Source organism: Triturus cristatus, chromosome 5_1 (assembly GCF_964204655.1).
Source record: "Triturus cristatus chromosome 5_1, aTriCri1.1, whole genome shotgun sequence".
NCBI lineage: Eukaryota > Metazoa > Chordata > Amphibia > Caudata > Salamandridae > Triturus > Triturus cristatus.
The window spans coordinates 39,723,877-39,736,848 of NC_140587.1; positions in this window are offsets into that span (position 1 = coordinate 39,723,877).

Consider the following 12,972-nt stretch of genomic DNA (forward strand, 5'->3'; position numbering starts at 1 on the left):
TTTGCCCCCTCTGGGGGGTAAAAAGCCCACTAGATGCCAGAGATTTGTTTGGCAAATTCTAATTAGGGTGGGGACATTGGCATGCCCGTTTTGGGCAGCCCTCACCCTAATTAAAATTTGCACAAAACTCCTTGGCGTAGTGGACTTTCTGCCCCCCCGGGGGGCAGATGGGGGCATTAGCCCCCAATCTTCCCTGCCAAGGGGCAAGAAGCCCACTAGACGCCAGGGAGTTTTTGGGGGGCAAATTTGAATTAGGGTGGGGGCTTCCAAAACTGGCATGCCCATGCCCCTACCCCCTGCCCTGGGGGGGGCAGATTGGGCAGTAGCCCTCAATCTGCCCCCCCGAGGGGCAAAAAGCCCACTAGACGGCAGGGATTTTTTTAGGCAAATTTTAATTAGGGTGGGGGCATTGGCATGCCTGTTTTGGGCAGCCCCCACCCTAATTAGATTGTGCCCAAAAAACTCCCTGACATCTAGTGGACTTTCTGCATCCCCTGGGGGGCAGATGGGGGCATTAGCCCCCAATCTGCCCTGCCAGGGGGGCAAAAATCCCACTAGATGCCAGGGATTTTTTTGGGGCAAATTTGAATTAGGGTAGGGGTTGCCCAAAACGGGCATTCCCATGCCCCCACCCCCTGCCCGCAAAAAGTACAGCCTTCCTGCCCCCCCGGGAGACAGATGGGGGAGTAGCCCTGAATATGCCCCCCCCCGGGGGGCAAAATGCCCACTAGACACCAGAGATTTTTGGGGGAAAATTTAAATTAGGGTGGGGGCTGCCCAAAACGTGTATGTCAATGCCCCTACCCCCCACCCACAACAATTACAGCATTTCTGCCCCCCTGGGGGGTAGAAAGGGGCAGTAGCCCCCAATCTGCCCACCAGGGGGGGCAAAAAACCCACTAGACGGCAACGATTATGCTGGGTTTTTTTTCATGCATGGGGTGGGGGCTGCCCAGAATGGGCATACCAATGCCCCACCCCCCAAAAAAATAGCCACAGTGTTTCTGCCCCCCATGGGCACATATCGGGGCAACCCCCTCCCCCCGATATGCCCCCAAGGTGGGAGAAAGCCGACTAAGCACAGAGTTGTTTTTAGCAATATGCCTACCTGTGGATTTTGGGCCTTTGCGCAGCCGGCACATAGGGAAACCTATCAAACCCACACATTTCTGAAAACTAGACACCCGAGGGAGTCCAGCGAGGTATGGCTTGCATGGGTCTCCTAACGTTTTCCTACCCACAATCCCCTGTAAATCTCAAATTTAGCTGAAATATTCACTTTTTTCTCAAAGTTCTGTGTGGGAAAGTTCTGGAATCTACGTGGATCCACAAATTTCCTCACACCCAGCGTTTCCCCAGGTCTCCTGATAAAAATGATACCTCACTTACGTGGGTAGGTCAAGTACCCGAGACAGGCAAGGGCCCAAAACCTATTGAGGCGATATCAAAATGACCTATCACAAAAAGACCTGGTTTTGCAAGGGGGGTCACCTGAATTTTTGTCCCCGGGCTCGTAGGCCATCTTGGAAAACTACCAAACCCACACATTTCTGGAAACTAGACATCCGGGGGAGTCCAGCGAGGTATGGGTTGCATGGGTTCCCCATTATTCTCCTACCCAGAATCACCTGCAAACCTCAAATTTTGCCGAAAAATTTACTTTTTTCTCACCTTTCTGTGTGGGAAAGTTCTGGAATCTGGGTGGATCCACAAATTTCCTCCCACGCAGAGTTCCCCCTGGTCTCCCGACAAAAATGTTACCTCACTTGCATGGGTGGGTCAAGGACCCGCAACAGGCAAGGACACAAAACCTATTAAGGCGACATGTTTGGGTTTGGTACTTTCCCAAGATGGCCGCCGAGCCCAGGTTCAAAATCTCAGGTGCTCCCCCCCCCCCCAAACCAGGTAGTTTTGCTATAGGTAATTTTGAAGTCCCCACAGTATTATTTGGGCCATTTCCTGTTGCAGCAACTATGCCTAGCCCGGGGCCAAAAACTCTTGGGACCCCACATGCAAAACCAGGTTGGTTTGTGATAGGTAATTTTGATGACACTTCAATAGGTTTTTGGCCCTTGTCTGTTGCGGGTCCTTGACCCACCCACGCAAGTGAGGTACCATTTCTATCGGGAGACCTGGGGAAACGCTGCGTGGGAGGAAATTTGTGGATCCACGCAGATTCCAGAACTGTCCCACACAGAAATTTGAGAAAAAAGTCAATTTTGGGGGGAAATTTGAGGTTTGCAGGGGATTCTGGGTAGGAGAATGATGGGGGACCCACACAAGTCATACCTCGCTGGACTCCCCCGGTTGTCTAGTTTCCAGAAATGTGTGGGTTTGGTGGGTTTCCCTAGATGGCTGCAGAGCCCCGGGTCACAAACTCATGGGACCCCCATGCAAAACGAGGTTGGTTTGTGATGGGTAATTTTGCTGTGGCCTCAATAGGTTTTGGGCCCTTGCCTGTCGCGGGTCCTTGACCCACCCACGCAAGTGAGGTACCATTTTTATCGGGAGACCTGGGGGAACGCTGGGTAGGAGGAAATTTGTGGATCCACGCAGATTCCAGAACTTTCCACCACAGAAATGTGAGGAAAATGTGGTTTTTCTCACAATTGTTTAGGTTTGCAAGGGATTCTGGGTAACAGAACCTGGTGGGAGGCAGTCAAGTCACACCATCCTGGATTCCCCTGTGTGTCTAGGTTTAAAAAATGTATAGGTTTGCTATGTTTCCCTAGGTGCCGGCAGAGCTATGGTTAAAAAACTACAGCGAGGCACTTTGCCAAAAAGGTGAATTTTTCACAGCAAAATTGAGGTGTGTCCAAGTTATGTTTTGCGCAGTTTCCTGTCGCGGGCACTAGGTCAACCCACACAAGTGGGGTACCATTTTTCTTAGAAGACTTTGGGGAATGCGGGGTGGGTGGAAATTTGTGGATCCATGCAGATTCCAGAACTTTCCACCACAGAAATGTGGGGAAAATGTGTTTTTTTGGACAATTTTTTAGCTTTGCAAGGGATTCTGGGTAACAGAACTTGGTGTGATGCAGTCAAGTCACCCCATCCTGGATTCCCCTGGGTGTCTCGTTTTAAAAAATGTATAGGTTTGCTAGGTTTCCCTAGGGTCGGCAGAGCTATGGTTTTAAAACTACAGCGAGGCACTTTGCAAAAAAAGGGTCATTTTTCAATGCAAAATTGAGGTGTGTCCACATTGCGTTTTGTGCCGTTTCTTGCCACGGGCACTAGGCCGACCTACACAAGTGAGGTACCGATTTTCTTGGAAGCCTTTGAGGAATGCGGGGTGGGTGGAAATTTGTGGATCCACGCACATTCCAGAACTTTCCACCACAGAAATGTGGGGAAAATGTGGTTTCTTTGACAATGTTTTAGGTTTGAAAGGTATTCTGGGTAACAGAACCTGGTGGGAGGCAGTCAAGTCACCCCATCCTGGATTTCCCTGGGTGTCTAGTTTTAATAAATGTATAGGTTTGCTAGGTTTGCCTAGGTGCCGGCAGAGCTATGGTTCAAAAACTACAGCTAGGCACTTTGCCAAAAAAGGGTACTTTTTCACTGCAAAATTGAGGTGTGTCCACGTTGCATTTTGCGCCGTTTGTTGTCACGGGCACTAGGCCGACCCACACAAGTGAGGTACCATTTTTCTTGGAAGCCTTTGGGGAACGCGGGGTTGGTGGAAATTTGTGGATCCACGCAGATTCCAGAACTTTCCACCACAGAAATGTGGGGATAATGTGTTTTTTTGGACAATTGTTTAGGTTTGCAAGGGATTCTGGGTAACAGAACCTGTTGGGAGGCAGTCAAGTCACCCCATCCTGGATTCCCCTGGGTGTCTCGTTTTCAAAAATTTATAGGTTTGCTAGGTTTCCCTAGGTGCCGGCAGAGGTAAGGTTAAAAAACTACCGCGAGGCACTTTGCCAAAAATGGTCATTTTTCACTGCAAAATTGAGGTGTGTCCACGTTGCGCTTTGCACCGTTTCCTGTCGCGGGCACTAGGCCAACCCACACAAGTGTGGTACTCTTTTTCTTGGAAGACTTTGGGGAACGCGGGGAGGGTGGAAATTTGTGAATCCACGCAGATTCCAGAACTTTCCACCACAGAAATGTGGGGAAAATGTGTTTTTTTGGACACTTTTTTAGATTTGCAAGGGATTCTGGGTAACAGAACCTGGTGGGAGGTAGTCAAGTCACCCCATCCTGGATTCCCCTGCGTGTCTAGTTTTAAAAAATGTATAGGTTTTCTAGGTTTCTCTAGGTGCCGGCAGAGCTAGGGTTAAAAAAGTACAGCTTGGCACTTTGCAAAAAAAGGGTAATTTTTCATTGTGAAAATGTGGTGTGTTCACGTTGGGTTTTGAGCCATATCCTGGACACTATGCCTACCCACACAAGTGAGGTACCATTTTTGATCGGGAGACTTAGGGTAATTCAGATTTGTAAAGCAACTGTTAATACATATTGACTTTCGATGCATTTCTGCCTTCCACATGAAAGACAACGTGTAAAAAAGAAGTAATTTTGAAAAATGATCGATAATTCTCATGCTAGTATGAGTATTCCCAATTTCGGAAATGTGCAAATATCTACTGTTTCTAAACTCTATTTTTTGTTCCCATTTCAGAAATACATAGGTGTCTTTCATACCGATTTTTCCATGTACACATTTTCCCAGAATAATTGCTATATACGAGGTACATAATAAAAAAAACATTGCAAGTCACTGATCAGTTTTTGGCTCTGGGTTCGTCGGGTTCTTGGTGAACCTACAAGTCCTATATATCCCCACAACCAGGAAGGTCCAGCAGATGTCATGGTATATTGTTTTCATAGAGGTGTCATAATTAGAAGAAGTTACATGTAAAAACGTTGACACAAAAGGCTGTTTATTTCAACTAATTTTCAATTTTTCCTATATTTAACTGTTAGTTTCTATAACGAAACCTTGAAGGATCTACACAAATGACCCCTTGCTGAATTCAGAATTTTGTCTACTTTTCCAAAATATATAGCTTTCCTGGATCCATTATTGCATTCATACCCATTTCTACCATTAACTGGAAGGAGGTTGAAAGCACAAAAAATAGCAAATAGGCAATGTCCCAGAAAAATGCCAAAACTGTGTAAAAAAAAATTGGTTTTCTGACAAAAGTCTGCTTGTCCCTGAAAGCTATGAAGATGGTGATTTCAGCACCACAACCCCTTTTTTGATACCATTTGCAGGGAAAAACCCAGACGCTTTCATTTGCAGCCCTTTTTTGCTGTATTTTGGCTAATTTCTGGAACCCCTCCAGGAGAATCCACAAACCCTGGGTACCTTTAGAATCCCCATGATGTTGGAAGAAAAGGATGCAAATTGGGCATCTTATGTGGTCAAAAAGTTAAAGTATCCCAAATAGCCCAAAAAAAGGCTTAGCACGGGGGGGGGGGGTGGGGGGGGGGGGATGCCTAGCAGCGAAGGGGTTAAGCATGGTAGGAATTTGTAATTTTTGAGCTAACCTTATATCTAGAAAATTGCCTGTTGCTCCAGAGTCTAGCAAGGCTGCAACTGAATGCCTAATCTGAGTACTTATAATCAAAATAACTTGTATGATAAAATGTCTAGGTATGCGGGCTACTGTATTTGGTAGATATTGGGAGATTCATGGGACTGTTTTTCTCGTACAAGCGATCTCCGCTCTTGACGAGACTTCTAGTTTTCCTGCTGTGTGGGTGCAGATGTCAAAACATTTACTTTTTAATGAACCTTTGGTTTTATTGGGCAGTCTTTAGCAAAATGTCCAGACTGGGCACAATTTAACCACAAATTTAATTTCTGTCTTCTATCTTTTTCCTCTGTAGTTAAAGGTCCTTTCACATTGCATTGGTTCTAGGTCTGATGACTTGACTTCTGCCTCTTTCTTCTCATCTTTAATTACAGAAAATCTAGCTTCTATTTTTGATTTATCTCCTTTACGTTCTCCTAATCGATGATCTAGCTTAACCACTAGATCCATAAAATCTGAATAATCATCAGGTAAATCCACAATATGGGCCAGAGCATCCTTCAAATCATCTCGCAATCCCCTATAAAATAAGGAAGTGCGTTTTTCATCTGGCCACTGAGTTTCAGTCAACAACCTAATAAATGTGGTTACATAAGTTAACAAGTCTTTGTTTCCTTGCTTTAAATTCAATAATTTGTTATCACTTGCCTGAACATAAGTATGCTTTGCAAACAATTTTGTCATAGTCATTTTAACAAAGGCCAATTATACAAAATCGGATCATTTCTATCAATGAAGGGAATGGACCAGTTGGCAGCCGCCCCCCCCAGGTAGGACAGTACAAAGGCCACCTTAGTTGCATCTGTCGGAAATGATTGTGGTTTACAAATAAAGTGCAACTGGCATTGGCTAATAAAAATATAACATTTTGCACTTTCTCCAAAAAAGCGTTCTGGTGCAGATAAAGGCACTACATTAGGTACGGCAAATGTGACTTGTACAGGTGATGAGGCAGTATCAGAAGTCATGAAAGTATTGGAAGTCTTGGACCTTGTTCCAGTTTCTACAGAAGTTTTGAAAGTCTTAGGTAAGGGGGTATCCCATAAGCTCTCTCTTGGTTTATAACGAATCACTTCCTGACGCAACAATAGATTTTCTTGTTTTAAATTCTCTATTTCTATCTGCATCAGACGTAGAATTGTCTCTTTCTGTCTCCTCAGTAAGGGCATTCGCCATGGCTTGACCATCAATTCGATCACTATCTTGGTCCATATCTCTCAAGGAGAATCCTAATTATTGTGAAGGATTGCGCTTCTGTTAAGTCTTCACTCACCTGAAATCCAGGAGATTCAACCTAAGAGATGAGACGTAATTTCTCTTTGCCCCTAGAAATCTATACCAGCCTAGACTGTTTGTAAATTACAATCTAGCCAGAATAGATCTCCAAGGGAAGGGACAAAAAGGGACAAAATAATAAAAGAAACAAAACGAAAACACTCCACTGCTTGTAGATTAAGTCAATCCAACTCCCTCTCTGCTCGAGATCCTTTTCTCACTACTTCTAAAATGATGATCTCACGAAGAAATTCAGACATCTATGTTCAAAAACACGTTATTAATAATACAACCTTACTCTATTCTGCTATACTCCTTTCATACCTTTTTATGTATTTTTGTGCAACTTCAATATACCTTTAATATACATTTCTTTCTTTTAATTATCTCCTTTCAAAAAAAAAATATTAGGCTTTCTTTATTTTCTCCTAGAAGATTGATGTGTGTGCGTTTCTTTTCTTTTATGCACTCTGCAGAAATAAAATGATATCATTCAATCCTGAATAACATTACATAAAACTTCTCATACATTATTTTAAGTGTTTACTTACTAAAATACTATTTCCAATGAGTCCTAAATAATAATTTCTCAAATACTCCTAAATATTGCCACAAATGGTTTCTCGATTAAAAAGTCTTTCGCTCTTCTATTTTTACTTTTTAAAGTCAAAGTCTTTCTTTTTAGTCAGAGGATTATTCACAACTGCTCTGTTCAAGAAATACGATAAAAAAACAATCTGCAGCTGTAAAATACCCAAAATGCTTGTTCTTTAAATGCATGTATATTTAACTTGTTTCATATGCAAAATCGGAAAGTTCTTACTTGAATTATGCTGTTCTTTTTCCTGTTGCAGGACGGAAGGTTTTAAAGAGCACACCCGAGAGCTGGAAGAGGAATGCAGCATCGGAGCTTTGCCAAGGAAACACAGGAAGCATTCAAGAGAGGAACGGAGCCTGCAGGAGAGATTCTTGTGAAGCTGGAAGTCCCATGTAAGTTCAGGTAAGGAAGACGACTAACGAGCACAAGCACGTCTCGCTGGGGACATGTCTCTTTTATAGGCTCACGGAAGGGTGGGGTTCTTCAGATCGGGTGGGGAGAAGACACGTGTTTACAACATGACTCGGCAATAATATTGACAACGTGCTTACTTGCAAATGAGTCTCTGTACACGTGCAAACTGTTCAATAAAGGATTTTCTTTCCGTGCCAAGTTTACTTTTTTAGAACAAGAATCAACATTATTTGTAATAAATATTAAGGCAACAAAATGTATTTTCTTTTGTTGACAACCAATTCTTCTTCAAAGAACACAATGACTCATCCTAAACACAAGTACTAAAACACAGTATGGGGTTGAGCTATGTCCAAGTTACACACCCTAACAGTCGCTCCCCTCAAAGGCCTCCCTACAGGGCTAGGCTTTCGTGGAAATCTTAGATGGAATTGTTTCACTAATCTAGGAGCATGGACAAATGAAGCTGGTTCCCATGAATTTTCATCAGCAGAATATCCCTTCCATGCTATTAAATAATGAAGTTTGCCTAGAATTCTTTTAGCATCCAATATACGTCTTACTTCGTACTCTAAATGCCCATCTATGGGACTGGATGGAGGTGGAGGTTCCTGTCTGGTTTCTGGGTTATATGGTTTTACTAAGGAGACATGAAAAGTGGGATGCATGGAATACTCAGAGGGAAGATCTAATTGTATGGTGACAGGACTTATGATTTTATCTTAAAGGGTCCCATGTAACGTGGTTGCAATTTTCTTGGGCCAACTATGTTTATATTTTTAGTGGATAACCAAACTTTATCCCCTACTTTATTAAATGTAGCAGAATCTCTATGTTTATCTGCCTGTTTTTTCATTGATTCTTTATAATTATTCAAATGTCTTTTGGCCTTTTCTTGAATTTCCAGTAAATTCCTTAGACAATCCGTGACTGCGGGTAGAAGGGAAGTTTCTACAAACATTGGTAAAGCCTTGGGATGATATCCATTCAAAAAATAAAATGGTGTACATCGTGTAGCTGAATGCACACTATTATTATAAATGAATTCAGACAATGGTAAAGCCTTGTCCCATTCACTAGTATATTCAGACATGATACAACGTAGAGTTTGTAGTAGAGTTTGGTTTGCCCTTTCTGTCTGACCATCTGTTTCTGGATGAAAAGCTGTGGAAAGAGCTACATCCATTTTTGTTTGTTTACAGAGGTTTTTCCAAAATTTTGAAGTGAATTGACTTCCCCGGTCTGAGACAACCTTAGACGGCAATCCATGTAAACGTACTACGTTTGTCATGAATATGTCATTGAATTCTACTGCAGTTGGTATTTTAGTTAATGGAACAAAATGTGCCATCTTAGATAAATATTCTACAACTACTGAAATGGTTGTATAACCATTAGCTACCGGTAGGTTGGTGATAAAATCTAAGCTAATGGTATGCCAAGGGCATGGGGGAGTTGGTAATGGTTGCAACAAACCCACTGGTGTTTTAGGTGAAGATTTATTTCGGGCACAAATGGGACAAAATGCCACATATGATTGGACATCTTTTGTTAAAGAAGACCACCAGAAATGCTTTTTACAGGTGTCTATGTTTTTCAGAATTCCAGGATGACCAGCTGAAGCTTAATCGTGGTGCCAAGTTAATACCTTCTTTTGTAACTCAATATTTGGTATATATAAAAGATTAGATTATCATGGAAGAGCAAACCATCTTGAATTCTATTTGTTCGATTTTTTAACCAATCTTGTATATTATTGTTAAGATGTTCCTTTCTAAGCAATGTCATGAAATTTTCTGGAATAATAGGCGCCACGATTTTATGTGGAGGAATAATAGGAGGATATGTCACGTCTTTCTTAGATTCTGTAGTATGACCATATCTTGATAGAAAATCTGATTGGATTTGCTTTCTACCTGGTCTATAAGTAATAACAAAATCGAAAGCTGTAAAGAAATTCAACCACCTTATTTGTTGAGGAGTTAAAGCTTTCACGGAACCGAAAAATTGCAAGTTTTTATGCTCACTGAATATAGTGACAGGATATTTGGTTCCCATTAAATGATGACGCAATTCTGTGAATACTAGTTTAATAGCTAAGCTTTCTCTCTCTGCAAATGTAGAGTTTTGCTCGGCAGGAAGCAGTTTATTTTCAATAGAATGCCACTGGGTGTAAATGTCCATCGTTGTTATCTCTTTGTGAGAGAACTCCCCCTACTGCCATTTGTGAAGCGTCCGCATCTACAAAAAAAGGAAGTTCAGGATCTGGATGTTTCAACAAAGGAGCTGAGGTAAATTTTTCTTTTAATTGAGCAAAAGCTTGAGCTGTCTCAGTGTTCCAAGAAAAGACTTGTCCCTTCTGTAATAATTTGGTGATTGGTACTACTGTTTCAGCAAAATGGGGTATAAAGCATCTATAGAAGTTGGCAAATCCTAATGCCTTCTGTATCTTTTTTACTGAAGTAGGCTCTGGCCAATCTGTTATGGCACTCACTTTCTTTGGATTCATCATGATTCCAGCAGGGGATAGACAGCATCCTAAAAATTCTGCTGTGTTCGTATTGAACACACACTTTTCCAATTTAGCAAAGAGATGATTTTTTTGCAATTGGGCTAGAACTGCTCTTACTTGCTGTATATGATCTTCTTTGTGTTTTGAATAGATAAGTATATCATCTATATATACTATGACACAGATGTCAATTAATTTGTTTAGTACTTCATTAATAAAGTATTGAAAAGCTGCAGGGGCATTACACAGACTAAAGGGCATGACTGTGTATTCAAATAGACCAAATTTAGTTCTAAAAGCTGTTTTCCATTCATCATGCTTTTTGACCCGGACAAGATGGTAAGCCCCTCTTAAATCCAACTTAGTGTATATGGTAGAATGACGTAACTGGTCAAGAAGAAACGGGATCAAAGGTAGCGGATATTTATTTTTTATAGTGGCCTTGTTCAATCCGCGATAATCTATGCATGCTCTTAGGCCACCATCACGTTTCGGAATGAAAAAGAGTGGCGAAGAGACAGGTGATGTTGAGTGTCTAATGAATCCTAGATCTAACAACTCATCTAAATATGTTCGTAGATACTTAGGGGCCGATTCACAGAACAAACTTAAGACAAAATCCTAAATTTAGTACCATTTTGGTATTCACAGAATGCACTTACTACTTCTGGTATTCACAGAATGAACTTACTACTTTTGCGATTCACAGAATAAACTTACTACTTTTGCTATTCACAGAATGGATTTACGACTACTAAACTTACGTCCGCACTCGGGCCGGAAATTCCGGCCCGGAGGCGGAGCTTCCGGCCCAGAGGCGGGGTTTCCGGGCCGGAGGCGGAGCTTCCGGCCCGGAGGCGGAGATTTTGGCCATGGCTAAATCTCCGCCACTGGCCGGTATCCCCACCTTCGGGCCGGAAGCTCCGCATCTGGCCCGGAAGCCCCGCCTCCGGGCCGGAAGCTCCGCCTCCGGGCTGGAATTTCTGGCTCGAGTGCGGACGTAAGTTTAGTAGTCGTAAATCCATTCTGTGAATAGCAAAATTAGTAAGTTTATTCTGTGAATCGAAAAAGTAGTAAGTTCATTCTGTGAATACCAGAAGTAGTAAGTGCATTCTGTGAATACCAAAATGGTACTAAGTTTAGGATTTTGTCTTAAGTTTGTTCTGTGAATCGGGCCCTTAGTCTCTTCTTCTTCTAGGAAGTGTAGCTCCTGGTATTAAATCAATACGACAATCGTATGACCTGTGTAGCGGTAGGGTACTTGCTTTGACTGGATCAAAAACGTCTTTGAATTCTTGATATTCTGTGGGAATCATGATAGGTGGTATTATGGTATTAGCACAATGTAAGACTGTCATAGAATCAGTATGAGCTTCCTGATAACAATGCAATCTACAGAACGAGGAATCTAAGGTTACTGTTCGTAAAGCCCAATTATTTTTAGGATTGTGTGTTGACAACCATGCTACTCCTAAAATAAGACCAAACGTGGGAGTGTCAATGAGATCGAAACTCAGGACTTCTGTATGACCATTTGGACATACCATTGTAATGGTTAAGGTTTGAGTCGTTATTAATCCTGAAGATATAGCTGACCCATCTACTGCACAGACGGGCTCGGTTTGTGATTTAAGCATGGTAGGAATTTGTTATTTTTTAGCTAACCATATATCTAGAAAATTGCCTGTTGCTCCAGAGTCTCGAAAGACTGCAACTGAATGCCTAATCTGAGTACTTATAATTAAAATTGCCTGTATGATCAAATGTCTAGGTATGCGGGCTACTGTATTTGCTAGATATTGGGAGATCCGTGAGACTGCTTTTCTCGTACAAGCAATCTCCACTCTTGACAAGACTTCTAGTTTTCCTGCTGTGTGAGTGCAGATGTCAAAACATTTACTTTTTTTTTAACCTTTAGTTTTATTGGGCAGTCTTTAGCAAAATGTCCAGATTGGGCAAAATTTAAACATAAATTTAATTTCCGTCTTCTATCTTTTTCCTCTGTAGTTAAAGGTCCTTTCACAGTCCCTATTTGCATTGGTTCTGGTTCTGATGACTTGACTTCTGCCTCTTTCTTCTCATCTTTAATTACAGAAAATCTAGCTTCTATTTTTGATTTATCTCCTTTACGTTCTCCTTATCGATGATCTAGCTTAACCACTAGATCCACAAAATCTGAATAATCATCAGGTAAATTCACAATATGGGACAGAGCATCCTTCAAATCATCTCGCAATCCCCTATAAAATACGGAAGTGTGTTTTTCATCTGGCCACTCAGTTTGTCAACAACCTATTAAATGTGGTTACATAAGTTAACAAGTCTTTGTTTCCTTGCTTTAAATTCAATAATTTGTTATCACTTGCCTGAACATAAGTATGCTTTGCAAACAATTTTGTCATAGTCATTTTAAACAAAGGCCAATTATACAAAATCGGATAATTTCTATCAATGAAGGGAATGGACCAGTTGGCAGCCGTCCCCCCCAGGTAGGACAGTACAAAGGCCACCTTAGTTGCATCTGTCGGAAATGATTGTGGTTTACAAATAAAGTGCAACTGGCATTGGCTAATAAAAATATAACATTTTGCACTTTCTCCAAAAAAGCGTTCTGGTGCAGATAAAGG